Genomic DNA, 16,478 nt, shown 5'->3' with positions numbered 1-16,478 from the left:
TTGGGTGGGCCCAGGCAAAGATGGTCTTATAGAAGACCCTTTCTGGGCCCAGTAGTACTCCAGAAGATTTTAACCCGGATGATCCTAATCAATGAATTGTATTGGGTCAATGTGGACCACTAAAAAGGGAGTTTTCAATTATTCATATTCAATTCCACAAATCATTGGTAAGGATCATCATTTTAGTGTGATTTTGGAACATGTTCTACAAAAGCCCAGGATATGGACGGTTCTGATTACCCGACCGTCTCTGCGTCTTCAGCATGAAATTTTGAGCTGTGCGCGGAACAGAATAGTGTCCTTAAGGTGGGCCGTATGGAATATTCGACTATCTCTTGTTTTGGACCCATGTGGTAAAAAATATTACTGGTGGACCTGAGCGAAGGACGGGCAGGAGAACAGATTACATGCAGGCAAGGTACCATAACTTGTAGTACCTGTGGGGCCCACCTTGATGTATTTATTCTGTATACATGCCGTCCAACTGTTTTTCAAGTTTATTTTAGGGCATTATCTCAAAAATGTAGCGGATCCAATTATCAGGTGGACCATACCATCGGAAACAGTGATGATTGACCATTAATGGGCCACAAAAGTTTTGGAAAAAAAACTGATATTTGTTTTTTTACCTTCATCCAGGCTTATGTGAGATTGGATGGCAAATAAACACTATGGAAACATTAAAGTGCACCCTAAGAAGTTTTTAATGGTAGCATGTTCAGTCAACACTTTTTTCTATGGTATTATCCACCTGATTATTAGATCTGCTTTATTTTTGGGATGATGCCCAAAAATAACATGAAAAATTGGATGGACGGCGTTGATGCATAATACATACATCAAGGTGTGCCCCACAATAAGGGTCGCGCTACCTTGGGTTAGTCCAGGCTCTCACAAAATCCTGCTACTCACCATATCATCTTTCTGGCCAAATTGGATTACGTGAGACCCTGGCCTCACCCAAGACGATGCGACCCTTATTAATTACCTTGATCCATGTATCATGTAGTCATGTAGTTCATACATTTTTTCCATATTACCGGACGAGTTAACTCGATAGCCTCGACTCGTTCGACTGGTTAAGACCCAACTTAACATGAACCCAGTGGGTGGGTCGATCCCAGCTGAATAGACTTCGCCCAATCCAAACTCACACCGAGTTGAGTCAGGGTCACCCAGTGACTTGACTTGACTCGAAATCCGATTCGGTAATGACTCAACTTGACTTGGGTTCAGATAGTGTGTATAAACTTAAATTTAATCTAATCTATCTGCCGCACCCAATCTGACCTCTCTCATTCCCTCCTCTCCCGAGCCTGACAACCACCCTCCTCTCTCCCTCCTCCACTCCCTCTCTCATCTCCTGCACTCGACGGCTCCGACTTCATAGCCACCAACTTGGCCGCTCGGCCGCTCCTCTTGACCGGGTAGCTAGTCTGGACGAACATCACCCACCCGGCTCACCCATTTTCCGCTGATTCTCGACAACCACCCAACTATCTAAATCAACTAATCAAGATAATTTTGTAGTCAAAAATAATTTTATTTCACGCATTTCATTTATTCTTAAGAAATACATCATCTGGGGTATTTTGATTTGGGGTGAAATTGGGCTCAGATAGGTATGAATGGACAAATTGGAATGAGTTGGGTTCTTATATTTGATTCAGGTTGGATCGGGTGCGTCCGAGCTAGCTGTGGTGCATTTGGGCTGATTTGGGTGCGGCCGGATTGACTTGGGCTGAGCCATTTCTAAACCCTAAACCCTAAACCTTTAAAAAAAAAAAAAAAGTCATTTCGATCTGAGTCGGTGCTGACTCGACCCGAACTCGAATTGGGTCAAGCATGCTGGACTCAATACCGAGTCAGGTCAGGTCTATTCCCAAACCAGGTCAAGTCAATTCAACCCTAACTCGGTCCAACTCAACTCAATGCCCAACTCTAGATCCAATTATCACATGGACCATGCCATAAAGAAACAGTGGTGAATGACTATTAATGGGCCACAAGAGTTTTGGATGATGCTGATATTATTTTTTCCCTTCATCCAGGCTTATGTGAACTCATCAACCGATTAGATGGTAAATAAACACTATGGAAACATTAAGGTGTTTTTAATGATAGAACAGTCAATATTCACCACTGTTTCTTATGATACCTCCTGATAATTGAATCTGCTTCATATTTGGGATAATTTCCTAAAATGATATAGAAAAATGGATGGGCGTTGTGTATACATAATACACACATCACGGTGGGCCCCCCGGTAAGGGCTGCACCATCTTGGGTGAGGCAAGGGTCTCACATAATCCGCTATCCTTTCTGGCCAACATGCCACTTGTGATGTCAGTACCATGAAAATGATGGGTCACCTGAGACAGAACCCCCAGCTCCTGTATGCGGAAGCTCTCCGGGCCCACACCTACAGTAATGTCCGTTATAATCGCTAGGTCATGTAATGACATAGCCTCAAAATGAGTCAGATCTATGACTTAGTTGAGATGCACAACTGGAAAGAGTGCAGATGGAAACACTCACTGTTGAAATCTTTTTAAGGCCCACCATGATGTTTATATGCCATTCAAATCATTCGTAAGGTTATTTTCACTTTCAATTTTAGAAGGGATTGGGTTCTTGTCGATTTGCATTTATTCACTCCTGACATTCCAAAACTATATGCGTAGCCCGAATTCAGATCCTGTTTACCACAAACCGGTATTTCTTATTATCCTTTATAATTATTGATCCATATCATCATAGACATTATAAGCATTGCTGCATTAAATACATTATGTGTTGATGTGGCCCAATCACATTACAATAAACAAGTTTTTTCTATTTATGGCAAGCATGGGATCGGAATTCACTTAATACACAAGTCAAACAACCGTGATGGTGAGACGCACAGTTGTCTATGATTCCAGACTGATGTGATCTAAAATAGTTGAGCTGCAAAAGCCAGCCTTGATTGATATTTAAAAAGTGAGCCAACCACAAGTGAAGCAAAGCCCTATGCATAAGCCAACCTTGATTGATAATTATTGAGCTGTGTAAGGCGACTAGTGATTGAGAATTTAAGAACACACCCACCTTGACTGATGAAATAATTGATAGATTGAAAGTGCCTGAAAACACAAAAATGAACCTCTTTCAAAACTTTTGTGACCCACAAAGGTTTTAACAGTGGTTTCTCAATCCCCACTGTTTCATGCGGTGTGTTCTACTTGAATTTTTTTGATCTGTCTCATTTTTGTACTCATGTCTTAGCATGAGCAAGTGAAATTGTGTTCCACTTGAAAAATTTTTGGATATCTCATTTTTGTATTCATGTCCTAGCATGAGCAGGCAAAATTGATAAGCACAGTAGATGTCGAACATCCTAATTGCATCCGTGGGCTACGCAGTTAGAATCAACGGAAAGCTGATGGTCTTACTTGGCACACATGGATGGAATCAAACGAGTGGAACATCCTAATTGTGAAGTAAGGTTGATTTTCAAGTTGAATCCTGTAATTTTCAAGGCACTGATGTCATACAGATGCCGTGTTGGGAAATGATAAATCAATTTCAAGATAAAATGAATTCATAGATTTGAAATTTAATATGAAGATTTGCTTCTTTAAATGTTCAATGGCTCTTCAAGAGTAGATATTGATATGATTTCACAAAATGGTTTTAAAATGACAAACGCAAAAGGGTGTAGGTGAGTCCACAAGGATTACGTGAGGCTTGATTTAAAAATAATTTTGTATACCGTGGACTATAATAGCTAAGGATATATATAATTTGAAGGGATGTTGAGTTCTTGAAGAGGCACCATTATGTCTTTTTTAAAATAAACACATACTCATTTGCTGCAAATAGTCATTCCTACATGAATGGACATGGCTTTTATTTGTGGTAGTTATTTTTGTCTTTTTTGCACAGAGACGATTACGCTATGGTAAAGAAAAAAATTTATTGTCACCTAGCAACAAATGTAACTACCACCTAAATACTAATTAACTCAGTTGTTGTCACATGTAAGACACATGGCACTGGTGCCGTGCGTAGAGTCATCAGTCAAGCACACTCAACTCACAGTGGCTAGAATTTTAGACCTTGATGGATTAAAACTTTGGCTAGATCCTAATTCACTCCCTAACTGCATCATGGTTCACATAGGCTCAAACCATGTTTAAAAAAATAATAATAAATAAATAAATAAAGGAGAGGAAGAGAAAGACTAGATTCTTTATGCTTCGTGTGTGTGCCAAGTGCAAAGTGTCTAACAAAGCACCATGCAGTCCATGTTATGGGTAGGTGCACACTGTTCTTGTGAAAATTAGAACCCAAGTTTTTATAGCAAAAGTTCATTTCTCCTACTATTTATTACTTTTTAAAATTAAGTATTTTATTTTTTTAAATGTATCTTTCTTATAAAAATATAACATTTATACTTGCCGTGTTGAGTTGTGTACATGCATAACTATACATTTTACAAGCACAAACACATCTTCCGATTATCATCACACATGATTACCGATAAATAATGTGCTCTCATGTGCATGTGTAACCTCCATGAATGTGCTGAAAATAAGAGTACAATATGTGTCATGTTCAATGTAGGGGGTGAGTGGTGAAAATGAAAGAAGAGAACACTATCTTCTTACCATTAAAAAAAGAATCAACTGTTTTTATAATGTACTTGTTATAACTTATATACGCAAGTTTTCTAAAATAGCTCATTTTTAAAAATTAATTAATTTCTTTTAATATAGTAAAAGATATCCAATCTTACTCAAGCTAGTAAAAAAATCTTATATGACTCATAAAAATCCTTAAATTACAACTTACATTTAAAAATTAATAGTTAATGAAAATGTAATTCACTAAAAATAATAAATTTAACTTCAAACTCAAAATTAATTATTTATGATCTTATTTAATTCACAAGTAAAGCTCATAAATAGCTTTACAATGCCATATTATGTGTAATTTTGATAATTGTTCACCAAGTTAGCCTATTTGGACATGATTTCTTTCGATTTTAGTCATCCATATGATTGTCCTTAGCTTGTTGCTATGCGCGACAGTTGTGCACTTCCATCTTCGTGCACGGGCAAAAGCAAAGTGTGCCTATGCATGGACATACTAGGTGTGCACACCTGCATAGTCTCGGGTTGGCCCTATATGCTAATGCGGATATTTATGAGAGAAACTAACTAGACAATGGAGTTCTCTACACATGTTGTTGGGATATGGAGTTTGAAAAACTATTTAAATAAAATAAATTTAAATTGAAAAAAAGAAAAAAAAAAACTTATCGGTTCATAGAAGTCAAGGCGTGACGTGAGTTACTCGGCTTGAAATCGAATTTGCTCCCCTTCGACAGCATCCCAAGTGCAACAGGTTTCCAGAGCAATCGACCTCTAGGATACAACGACTATGACTCGGTCTCAGCGGTGTACTCACTGTACACGGGCTCAAACCACTTGTAGTCCTAACCCGAACTAGAAAATACTTAAACACATTTTTAAGAGAAAACCAGATTTTCTAATTCTACTTAAGACCAAAAAGTAGAAGTCTATTTATAGACTCTGAAAAGACACCCTTAAGAGTGTAGAGACACTATTTCACAAAGGGTTGTGACTATTAGGTTTAAATCTAATTGGTACGATCCTTAGGCTTCAAAAGAAATAACTTTTCAAAACAAAATATAAAAGGATGTAACCTTTCAGACTTAAGTGCAAAGACACATCCATAGCGCACCTATGGCCATAGCCATAACCCGTCCCAATGGATATTTTGAAACACTAAATTATTTTTAAATTATTTAAAATACAACAATCCCCCACATGTTTCAAAATTTTTGACATTTCGAGTTAATATGGAAGAGTTGTGCAATGGTGCTGGTGTCACCATGGACTTGAACCGACATTAGAGTAAACATGACAGGTTTACAGGAATTAGGTGACACTATAGTCTTAAACCTGATTCTTTTTGAAGTAGATCGCAAGTACATGCCACTTACACAACTTTTTCACGATAAGTAATTCTGCGGTTCGGTGCGTTTCGGACATACACCATTACCTGAATTTCATGAATGCTTTAGAGAATTCGCTTAGATTCTCATAGAAAGCAGCCTCCACCTCCACACTCATATAAGTGAATTTCATAAAGTGTACGCAACAATTGGGTACACCACCAAATATATAACTATGGATTCATTAAGAGTTCAAAGACTCATCCTTCTTCATTGCTGCTCGCACTGTACAATATGAAAGGGGCTCATTTATATTAGTGCAATCGTCTACCTCGTGTCTTGTTGTTTACCCATTGAACCTATCTAATACGATCTCTACTCGTATAGGTTAGTTGCCAACACTAGTAGCTCATATATTAGGTTCAGCCCCATTCCATTCGATATATCATTGACTTATCTTTTAGATAGTCATTTGGTCAGAGGATTTATGACCCGCAGGCCTTTTACCTCCGCCCGTCATTTATCCGTCAGGCTTTCGCCTATTACGAAAAATTAACCATTGTTACCTTCCATATGAGTTAGGTCATGTCTTACTCCCAATGTGATTGATCATCCTTTCGGACTAGATACGGATCATTACCTTGATAAGTTATTACTTCACCAACTAGCTACATAAAAACGAGACTCTGTTTTGACGGATTCCTCATTTTACTCCTTAATTAAGTTTTCGGCAATCAGCCGCATCCTCTTTAACTATTCATATCTCAAGCCAACGCATATCAAACTCATTTCTAACGTCACAGAGTCAATAATTACGACTCTATCAAGTAACAGATACTGATCATCACTTTTATTATGATAGTTGTCGTATCACCGGCTCTGAATACAACCGACTTTCTTAACCTTGAATGTACTTTTACCATTCAACCAACTTCGCTAGCCCACATTCAACGAACTGGTGGTAAAGTCAATCGAATTTATTATATCTGCAGTACAAAGAGACTTGAGTAATCTGTCATGTATAGACATATGACAACTAAAATAGAGTATAACCTTCATGTAATCATATTGCAACATTATCATGTTATCACATGTTCCCTAACACAAGAAAGGGTGGTCAATTTATCAATTAATTATTAGAATTCAATACAATCAATGGATGTTTTAGCAACTGAATATGGATGAGGAATGTCCAAGTTTATTATCAAGTATCTCGATCGACGAATTGAACAATGAGCTCCATAAGTGCATAAGTTTTACCATTAGATACATTTGTTGATAGTAAAACAATATAGTTCATCATATAAACTTATAGTCTCATATGAATACCAATCTCAAATGTCCAAATCTAGCCTCCAATGAAAATAGAATATAACCTAAAAATTTCATTGATCCAATAATCATCTTATGAATTCAGATTATTAACAATATTCTTTATAACTATTCATTTGATGACTACCAATTTGATCATTAAAACATATAACATGTTTAATTCCAGACATCTTGTCTAAAAGATCTACACGTCAACATAAAACATGTGCATATTGATTCATAACATTTAACATATAGTTTCCTAAGTGCAAATCTTCAATTTTATATATGTCAACCCATTTATCAAATACATATTGACTAAACTTGGATTCCATGTATTAAGTGGTTTATGTATCTGAGTGCACCCCCACAATTTCAGATTTAGCCTCGATAGATATATTTATGTCCCACCTGATAAACCTATTAACCAAGAGTTAAGAGAAATCTTTCGTAAGAACTATCATATGAATTGACTAGATATAACACGTGTTCTAGGTTGACACATGATCGGATGAAAATAACATTTCCTCTGCTTTTCTAAACAAATAATTTTGCCTAAAAAGTATGGTAAACGATACCAAAGGTGAATGTAACTTGTCTCATAAATTAGGCATGTACACTTGTCAGTCTATCAACAACTTTATGTGTAAGAGTAATAATATGAACCGTTTATAGAAAAGCAATAATAAATGTGTTAAACAGTTAAAAAATATGTGCCGATGGTCCGTCTGTTGTTGGACCCAATATTCTATAATATCACTTTTTATATAATAAAATGTAAGTCATAATTAACATTAAATTAAGGCACATTCACTACTAGTCCACTTGAGAAACTCAAGTCACCATTTGCTTCATGCTAAGTGAAACTTCAAGCATTTATATAATGTGAGTTATCAAGTACTTAATATTCATAAAAGTAATACATATGAAAGATCTAGACCTTTCATCTATTGGACCCTTAAAAGATAATATTTTAAAAATAACTAGCCCAATCATCCCACATGAGCCAATATAATATTTGTATGGATCTATAACTTTGAAACATTGTAGTGCATCTAAATACATAACCCCCACAATTTAAAATATTTATAAATGGAATGTTTGCCACTATGTACAATTTCTAAGTGTCTACTTATCAAATGTCATATATTGTCTAATGTTCATATTATAATAGGAAAACTATATTTTATATACATGACACATGGATACAAAATTCAAACATATCAATCATAAATCCACATAAGATGAATCAAAAGCCACAAGATACATGCAATGATACAAAATGAATAATGTGCGTTATCTCTAGATACACAGTGATAGGTGAGCCCATGGTTTGATAGACTTGGTCATTAATCTGATCAAATTCAATATAGCATACTCATTTATTCCTTGTGTGTACTCATTATCATAAAGGTCATTCATATTAATGGTTAGTTCACGTTATTACTTAATTTTTAGTTGACTATAAATATAAAGAATAACTCACTGATGAATTATTTATGTTACAAACATATGTGTACTGATGCTTTAGTGTGAAATTGTGCATTCTACCGCATTTCGAAAGATCAACATCAATATAGTTGTTCATTTTATGCACATCAATCACACAAAAATCAACTCCTTAACATGCACTCGATCAAAATGACATGTTATATTTGTTCTAACACCAACAATATAGTAAGCCCCATATTTTCACGATTCAGACTATGCACTCTTGTCCCACCCACCATTAGTCGCCATCAAATATCTTCCCAAAATCTCTTATCATAAAGTAGTAGTAAACCATCCACTTGTAGTTCATAAGTTGGACATGTAAGATTGTCCAATGGAAGAATATTTTGGTGACACACATTATACATGGTCCAGCACATTAGTTGAATAGTCTTCATCATCAAAATTGGGCCCGGATTAGATTATCCAAAGACATATAGCATATAGAATTATAGATTGCATGTGCATGAACCACAGTGGTCTGTTAAAGTATTAAAATGTTACCTATGAGAGCAAACTTACAAGAGAATAAACCCACGAGCAATTATGATAGATGATTCTAACTGTCCACTTCATTCTCACTGAACAAGTGGTTAGATTATCGATTTATTATTACTTTTTTTTTTCATTTACACCCATTTGGATTTATTTATTTATTTAATAGATTGCCCAAGAAATCTCATTATTGGGACATTCGAGTCCTTCCATATTTGGCGATTTTGTTCTCATGTGAGGCTTATCAGATCAGTGAACTAGATCAAGGGTCATCGGAATGTTGTTTGCTCTCATGCAATATGTCAAGTTCAGATAGAATTGTTATAACCACCAGATGCTCTTTGTTAGAACCCTTCTCAAGAGTTGTACCAACTTAAAAATGATGAGAATGCACATAATTAACAAATATATTTCTCAATACCAAGAATTCTATTTCTGACATGTACGTGACGGATTTAGATCCTTCATCCGATTAACTGTACAATGAATATTACTCATCCGCATGTGAGTAACTAGCAAAGCTTATGAGATAGTGACTACACCATCGACCTATCAGGCCCATTTTAGAAAATATTTTGAAAGATTGCATTTTTAAGTTTCTTTCACATTTTTCTTTCCAAAGTTTTCTTTTTAACCATGCATGATGGACTACAAAGAAGAATTCCTAATATGATGGGAATCCCAACACAAAATTTCATTTTGAAATGCATTTTGGGTTGATCTTTATTGTACATGGATGTTGAGATTAGTATATATCCTACTTAGTATGTTTCAACAGTTTGATTTATTTTCATATGAAAGTTACTTTTGGTTCAAGCTATGAGAAAATAAATTACAAATTTTAAGATCTAAAAAGAAAGGCTCATTAATTTCATATCATGATTTTGAGAAAATCTAATAAATGCAGGTTTTTTAATGAGTGAATAGGGTTTGACATTATCCAAGAGGTAAGCACTATAGATTTTTTGAATTTTACATGTGTGTGATATAATGACATGTGTTTGGGACATAAAGACCATATATAAGTTATAAACCCAAGATGACCTTAACCCGACCCATCCGACAACTTGAGGATCATACACTATGCTAACGGGGGTTACAATGAACCACGCCAATTGTTCAGGAATGCAGACCTCTTATATGTTTCATCATAGTCTAACCATTCTCATTTATAGATATTAATATCTAAAGTACTCTAACCATTTTCAGTCGGTGCATACATTCACTTTTGTACATGTGGTCCAAAGAACTTACATAACAAGTATCGACAAGATCTTGACTATTAGGTGGGATATGACAACTCTAAATTATATAGGTCATGGCTCATAAATCAGGTTGGTGTGATTTCACAACACACGCGTGGCCCACCTTATAACTAGCTAGCTTTGTCTAATCTTTGAGACAAGGCATACCCAAAATTAATAAAGATTGTCGGAGGTTCTGTTCCCACACAAGTGTGTTATGAGTACCCTAAAACGTAGGATACAATTCCTCAACAATATCTTCACATTGCATGTACTTGCTGGTAGAAAATTAGCACCAGTAAAACACCATACAACCCAGGGTTCGAGTATACACAGGGGTGCATGTGTGCACACACGCCTAGTTAAAGATTTTCGAGCCAAATTTCCCACTAGCTGCACCCCTACGCTGACATCCAGACTTAAACATGGTTCAACACATTTGACAATAGTTTATAATCTTTCTTTCTTTTTTTTTCAACATCCTATTTCACCTGGAGCTAAGAAAATCACAAAATGACAAAAAAAATTGAACCAAAACATCCGACTCTTTAAAAAAACTTATAAATTAGTTGAAACACCAAACAAAAAAAAAAAAAAAAAACGAATAAAAGTTTTGATGGTTCTCAACCCACACAAGTGTTCCTTCATTATGCCTATGAAGTTATGTACTGGATCGGGTACACTTAGCATCTCTCTTGGGATGCATACCGTTGACAATTGGGGGCTTCCTGATGAGTGGTCCGGATCTTCCTCACATCTGCACATGGTGGAGGGTTGTGTTGGCATGGTATTTATTCAAGCTAGTACCAGTAGCAGGTTCTGTAAGAGGACGGAATCATCAAATCTGCTCTATTAGACCTCTGAATTCCACAGTCCCCGAGCCTCCCGTACGTTGGTGAAAACGCGTTCCAAGTCCCAACAATAGATGACTGGGCCACACGCCTCTTATGGAAGGTGAGATGACCGTTTAACGAGTACATCTCAAAAGATACAGATGAAGTTATCAAACTGACAGCTACCCTCCTGAAATCGCATTGATTTCGTTAGGTCTTCTTTCAAATTTCATTGATGGTAACAATCCATAGCTCCCACTTTCCTTCTCTAGCTGTGTGGTAGTACTTTCATATTGCATTAATAATAGAAAAGAGAGGATTACAAGGTCCTGATTCATCTATTTCGTACAAGTGTCATCTACACCCTTTAATAAGATGGGACCACTATGGATGGATGCTAGATATGCGAATTAGTACTATGAGATCGTTCTCATGGGAGCTTCCCATAAGGTCAATCTCTGTGGGCCCCACTGTGATGTGTGATGGACATCCACGCCATCCGTTTTGTAGGTCCTCTCTAGGTTGTGGCATGTGTAAAAATTCAGCCGTATCTGAAACTTAGGTGGGCCATAACATTTCAAACCATGCCAAATCGTGGCTAAAACATTTGGTGGTGACCACCTGAGTTTTGATGGCCTGAAATTTGGTGTGACACCTCGTCCAAGTGAGACAAACACCATGATGGGCCGGATGTCCAAACCACTCTCAGCTGTTTTTTGTGGTGTACTAACAAGCTAACAAAAAAAAACCGTTTTTTGTGGCGTGGCCCACCTAAGTCATGGATTGGCCTGATTTTCAGCCCTTCACTGTGATAAATTTCACTGAAATTTTACAAATATAACAATGTTCTCGTGATCAAAACTGCTCCTGAGAAATTTCGGGGCTGAGAAAATGTCAAGAAACGAGATATATCGTTATAATACATATCCAAAACCGTGGAAAAGATTTGGGTCCACCTCCAACGCAGTGGTTTGGGCCCAAAACCTTAGCCAAGATCGTAGCCGGCATATCTAGTTAGCTGGAATGATGGCCCACCCTCTTAATGGGCATCCCAACAACTCGAAAAATGTGGTGGGTCCCACGGCTTCATCCAACAGGACCTCTTTATTGCAGTTGGACCATTTCCTTATCACAACTAATTATTTGTCTTTTTCTCCGTTATCTTTCCCTTTCAACTGTTAGTCTCAACTCCCAAGCATACCTAATAACTCAAAAGTAAAAGAACTTAGATCCTCTGCTTGCTACATGCAGGAAATCTGTTTATTGTAATTTAATTCCACCGTGTCATTACACCACATTTAATGCAACAGCACTGACAAGGGGACGCCAACTTTATCATTACACACCACATTTAATGAAACAGCACCGACAAGGGGACGCGGATTTCCTGCGATGGCCTTGCGCAAGGACTAGGGGTGAACACGAACCGATCTAGCTCGGTTATCTCGCTCGACTCTACTCGATTTGACTCGGATTGAAGTGGAGTTCGTGCTGAGTTCGAGCAGGGCCTAGATTGACTCGACTCGGATTGAATCCAGCTAGAATCAAACTAATTTGGTAACTCGATTACTTTGCCAATGATGTTACTCACCAACTGTTTGATAGAATGACTCATTGAAATGTGGCTGATGGCAAGAAAGGTTTGGCCAGAGGCAAGCAAAGTATTGATGTTGAATACATACTTTTTTTTAAAAAAAAAAAAAAATTTATGTTACTTAGAAGGTGTTTGATAAAACAATTGTAAAACCATTGACTCTATTTGTAAAACAGTAGGTTTCTTAAGTTACAATTCAAGTGTTTATAGAAATGCCTCTATGGCAAACTCGGCTCAATCTTGGCTCGAACTCGGCCGGAGCTGCTGACCAAATGGAGCTGAGCTGGCCAATTAGGCTCGAGGATTGAGCCGAGCCAAGTTTGAGCTGAGGTCAGTCAATGTTCACGTTGAGTTGAGTTGAGTTGAGGCCAGCTCAACTCGGTTCGACTGGATGTACTCCCCTAGCTGGGATGCTACGTGGGTCCACTGTGATGTTTGTTATAAATACATACCGTCTATCCGTTTTCCAAGATCATTTTAGGACATTCGACGACTAAAAATTATATGGATTTAAAACTCAAGTTGGCCATATGAGAGGGAAAACTGGGGAAGTAGTTTTCCACCGTTGAAACCTTTCTAGGATCCACCTTGAATTTTTTATGCCATCCAAACGGTTTATGAAGTCATTCCTACTGGGATGAAGTGAAAGCATGAAAACATTAACATGATAAGAAACTTTGGTTGCCTTAAAAATGTTTCAACAGTGTTGACTGAATCACAAAATTGAGTTTTTAATCCACCTCATTTTTTGTCAAATGTCCTAAAATGATCAAGGAAAACGAATGAACAAAATGAATTTATCACAAACATCACGGTGGACCCCACTTAGCATCCCAGCGTAGGAACATGGAAACCCATGCATGGCCACCGTGATGCTTGTGAGAAATTTATTCAGTCCATCCATTTTTTAAAGTTCTTTTAGGACCTGAGTCTAAATATGAGAAGGATAAAAGATTTAAGTGGACAGCCCTTAAAGGAAAATGTGGATTGGAAAATTACCACCGGTCAAGCCTCCTTGGGTTGACAGTGATGTTGACATCTCATCCATACCCTTCGTAACGATCGTTCTTGCCAGGATGAACCCAAAACACAAATATTAGCATGATTCAAAACTTCCGTGGGTTTGGATACGGATCATTTTTGGCCCTATGTCCTAAATTGATCTAAAAAAATGGATGGACAGGTGGATTTCTCACAAACATCATGCTTGACCCACCTAGGTTTTCAGCACAGCTTCGAGAAACATGGGTTCTATTAACAATATCAGTGATGACATGGACCAAGTACAATGTAAGAAAGTAGGATTTTCTTGCCTCCGGCAGGCGGAGGACCCGGATTCAAAGGAAAAGGATCATTAGTTGGGAATGGATTAGGTGCGGCGTAGATGCAAGTCCTACCTTGATGAATTTATTTTATATGCACACTATTCATCTGTTTTGCCAAAATATTTTAAATCATGGGCATAAAAATGAAGAAATCTATTTATGAGGTGGACCATACCATATGAAACTGTGATGATTAAACACAGGTAATTTGGTTAGTGGCTAGTGGTCAGCATTCTATGGCCCCACTATGATATATGTTTTATCCATGCTATCTATCATTTTTTCAGATTGTCTTAGGACTTGATACGAAAAATAAGGCAGACCTAAATCTCAGCTGGTGTATGACAGGATAGGAAAACAGTAGTGAATGAATGTCCACCATTAAAAACCTAGTGAATGAATGTCCACCATTAAAAACTTCATAAGGGACTCTGTAATGTTTATTTAACATCCAACCAGTTAATTAGGTCATATAAACAAGGATGAACAGAAAGGAAAATAAATATCAGCTTGATCCAAAACCTCTGTAGTCCTGAGAGAAGTTTTTAATGTTGGTGTTTAATCAACATTGTTTCACGTGATGTTGCACGCTTGAGATTTGCATCTAACTTATATTGGGCTCATCCAATAAAATGGTCCGACAAATTGATGGACACCGTAGATGAAAAGCATACAACATGGTGGGGCTCACAGAGCACTAGCCACCAACCATTGTCTGTTAACAGCATGATCGGTCGATCAGCGCCCTTGAATGCCCATCATAATGTTTATTTGCCATTGAAGTTGCTAAGGGGGAAACAAATACCAGCTTCATTCAAAACTTTTATAGCCCATTAATCACCACCTTTTCATACTGTATGGTAGGTCCACCTGATAATTAGATATGCTTCATTTTTTAGAATAATGCTCTAAAAAGATCTGAAAAATAAATAAATAATAGATGGATGGCATGGATACATAATACATAAATCAAGGTGGGCCCCACGGTTAACCCCCAGGCAAGGGCCGCACCGTCCTAGGTGAGGCCGTTGTATCACCTAATCCGCTCTCGTTATAGTTAGGTTCATTGATTATGGGCCCGGATGAACGGATATGGATACATCTGTTGCTTTATACCTGACACATGGCTAGTTGGATGGTTGGGTCCCTACTGATGGCTGACTCATATGGATTTCAAATACCCATGTGGTGGGTGTGGAAAAACAAACAAGGGCTAGTTGGAAAGTACATCCACACGGTTCGTCAGTCACCGTATGGCTGACGCTTGAAAACTACCCGAAATAAATGATCTTTGCCATCGGGATTTTCTGTTGCTTGTACATAATGAGATTTTAAATATTCGATGGTGCGTGCCTAGCTCACTGACGGTTCTAGTTGCTAGTTGATCGTTGATCCTTTTAACTTTTGCCGTTCACTTGAAGGCACCGTTCATATGCCTACGTCGATCCGTCCTCTTACCTAGGTTTTCCAAGGTGAACCATTGATGGATAGGAATCACCAGATGGACAGTCGTATCCTTTCTTGATTTTTAGCGCGTACGAAGACAAACGTCAAAGGAAGAAATTACGGTGAAACGGACGCAGCTTTCGCAGGAAGTTCCTGCTGGAAACTTAGGTGGGGCCCTACCGTGATGTTTTTGAATAATCCACCCCGTGCATCCGTATTTTGAGCTCATTTTAGAACTTGAGACCAAAATTGAGAAGAATCCACGACTCAAGTGAGCCGCACTAAAGGAAAAGGTGGGTAGGGAAATTCTTACAGTTGAAATCTCCCTGGCTTCGAAAGTGATGTTTACCTTCCATCCACACCTTCTTATAAACTCATTACTACTGAGATGAACTGAAAACACAAACATTAGACTGATTCAAAACTTCTGTAGCCCAACAAATATTTCAATTATGTATACTCAGTCCTCACGTTTTCGGCCCACTTGAGTCTTGGATCCGGCTTAGTTTGATCTCCTACACTAAACCGAGCTCAAAAAAACGGATGCACGGGGTGGATTTGTCACAAACATCTCGGTGGTGTAGTAAATGTGACCGGTGAAACCTACTTGCACGGAAGCATGGTGTGATACACACTACCAACCGCTGTGGTGTATTTATGTGGCCGAGTTCTTTAGCCCCATTAATATGTATGTGTGTCCATCCATTTAGTAAGATTGTTTTAAGGCATATGAGACATACTGCAACGTCTTGAAATTTATGGGTCGAGTAACAC

This window comes from Magnolia sinica, chromosome 5 (assembly GCF_029962835.1).
Source record: "Magnolia sinica isolate HGM2019 chromosome 5, MsV1, whole genome shotgun sequence".
NCBI lineage: Eukaryota > Viridiplantae > Streptophyta > Magnoliopsida > Magnoliales > Magnoliaceae > Magnolia > Magnolia sinica.
Note: the sequence above shows the minus strand (reverse complement) of the source record.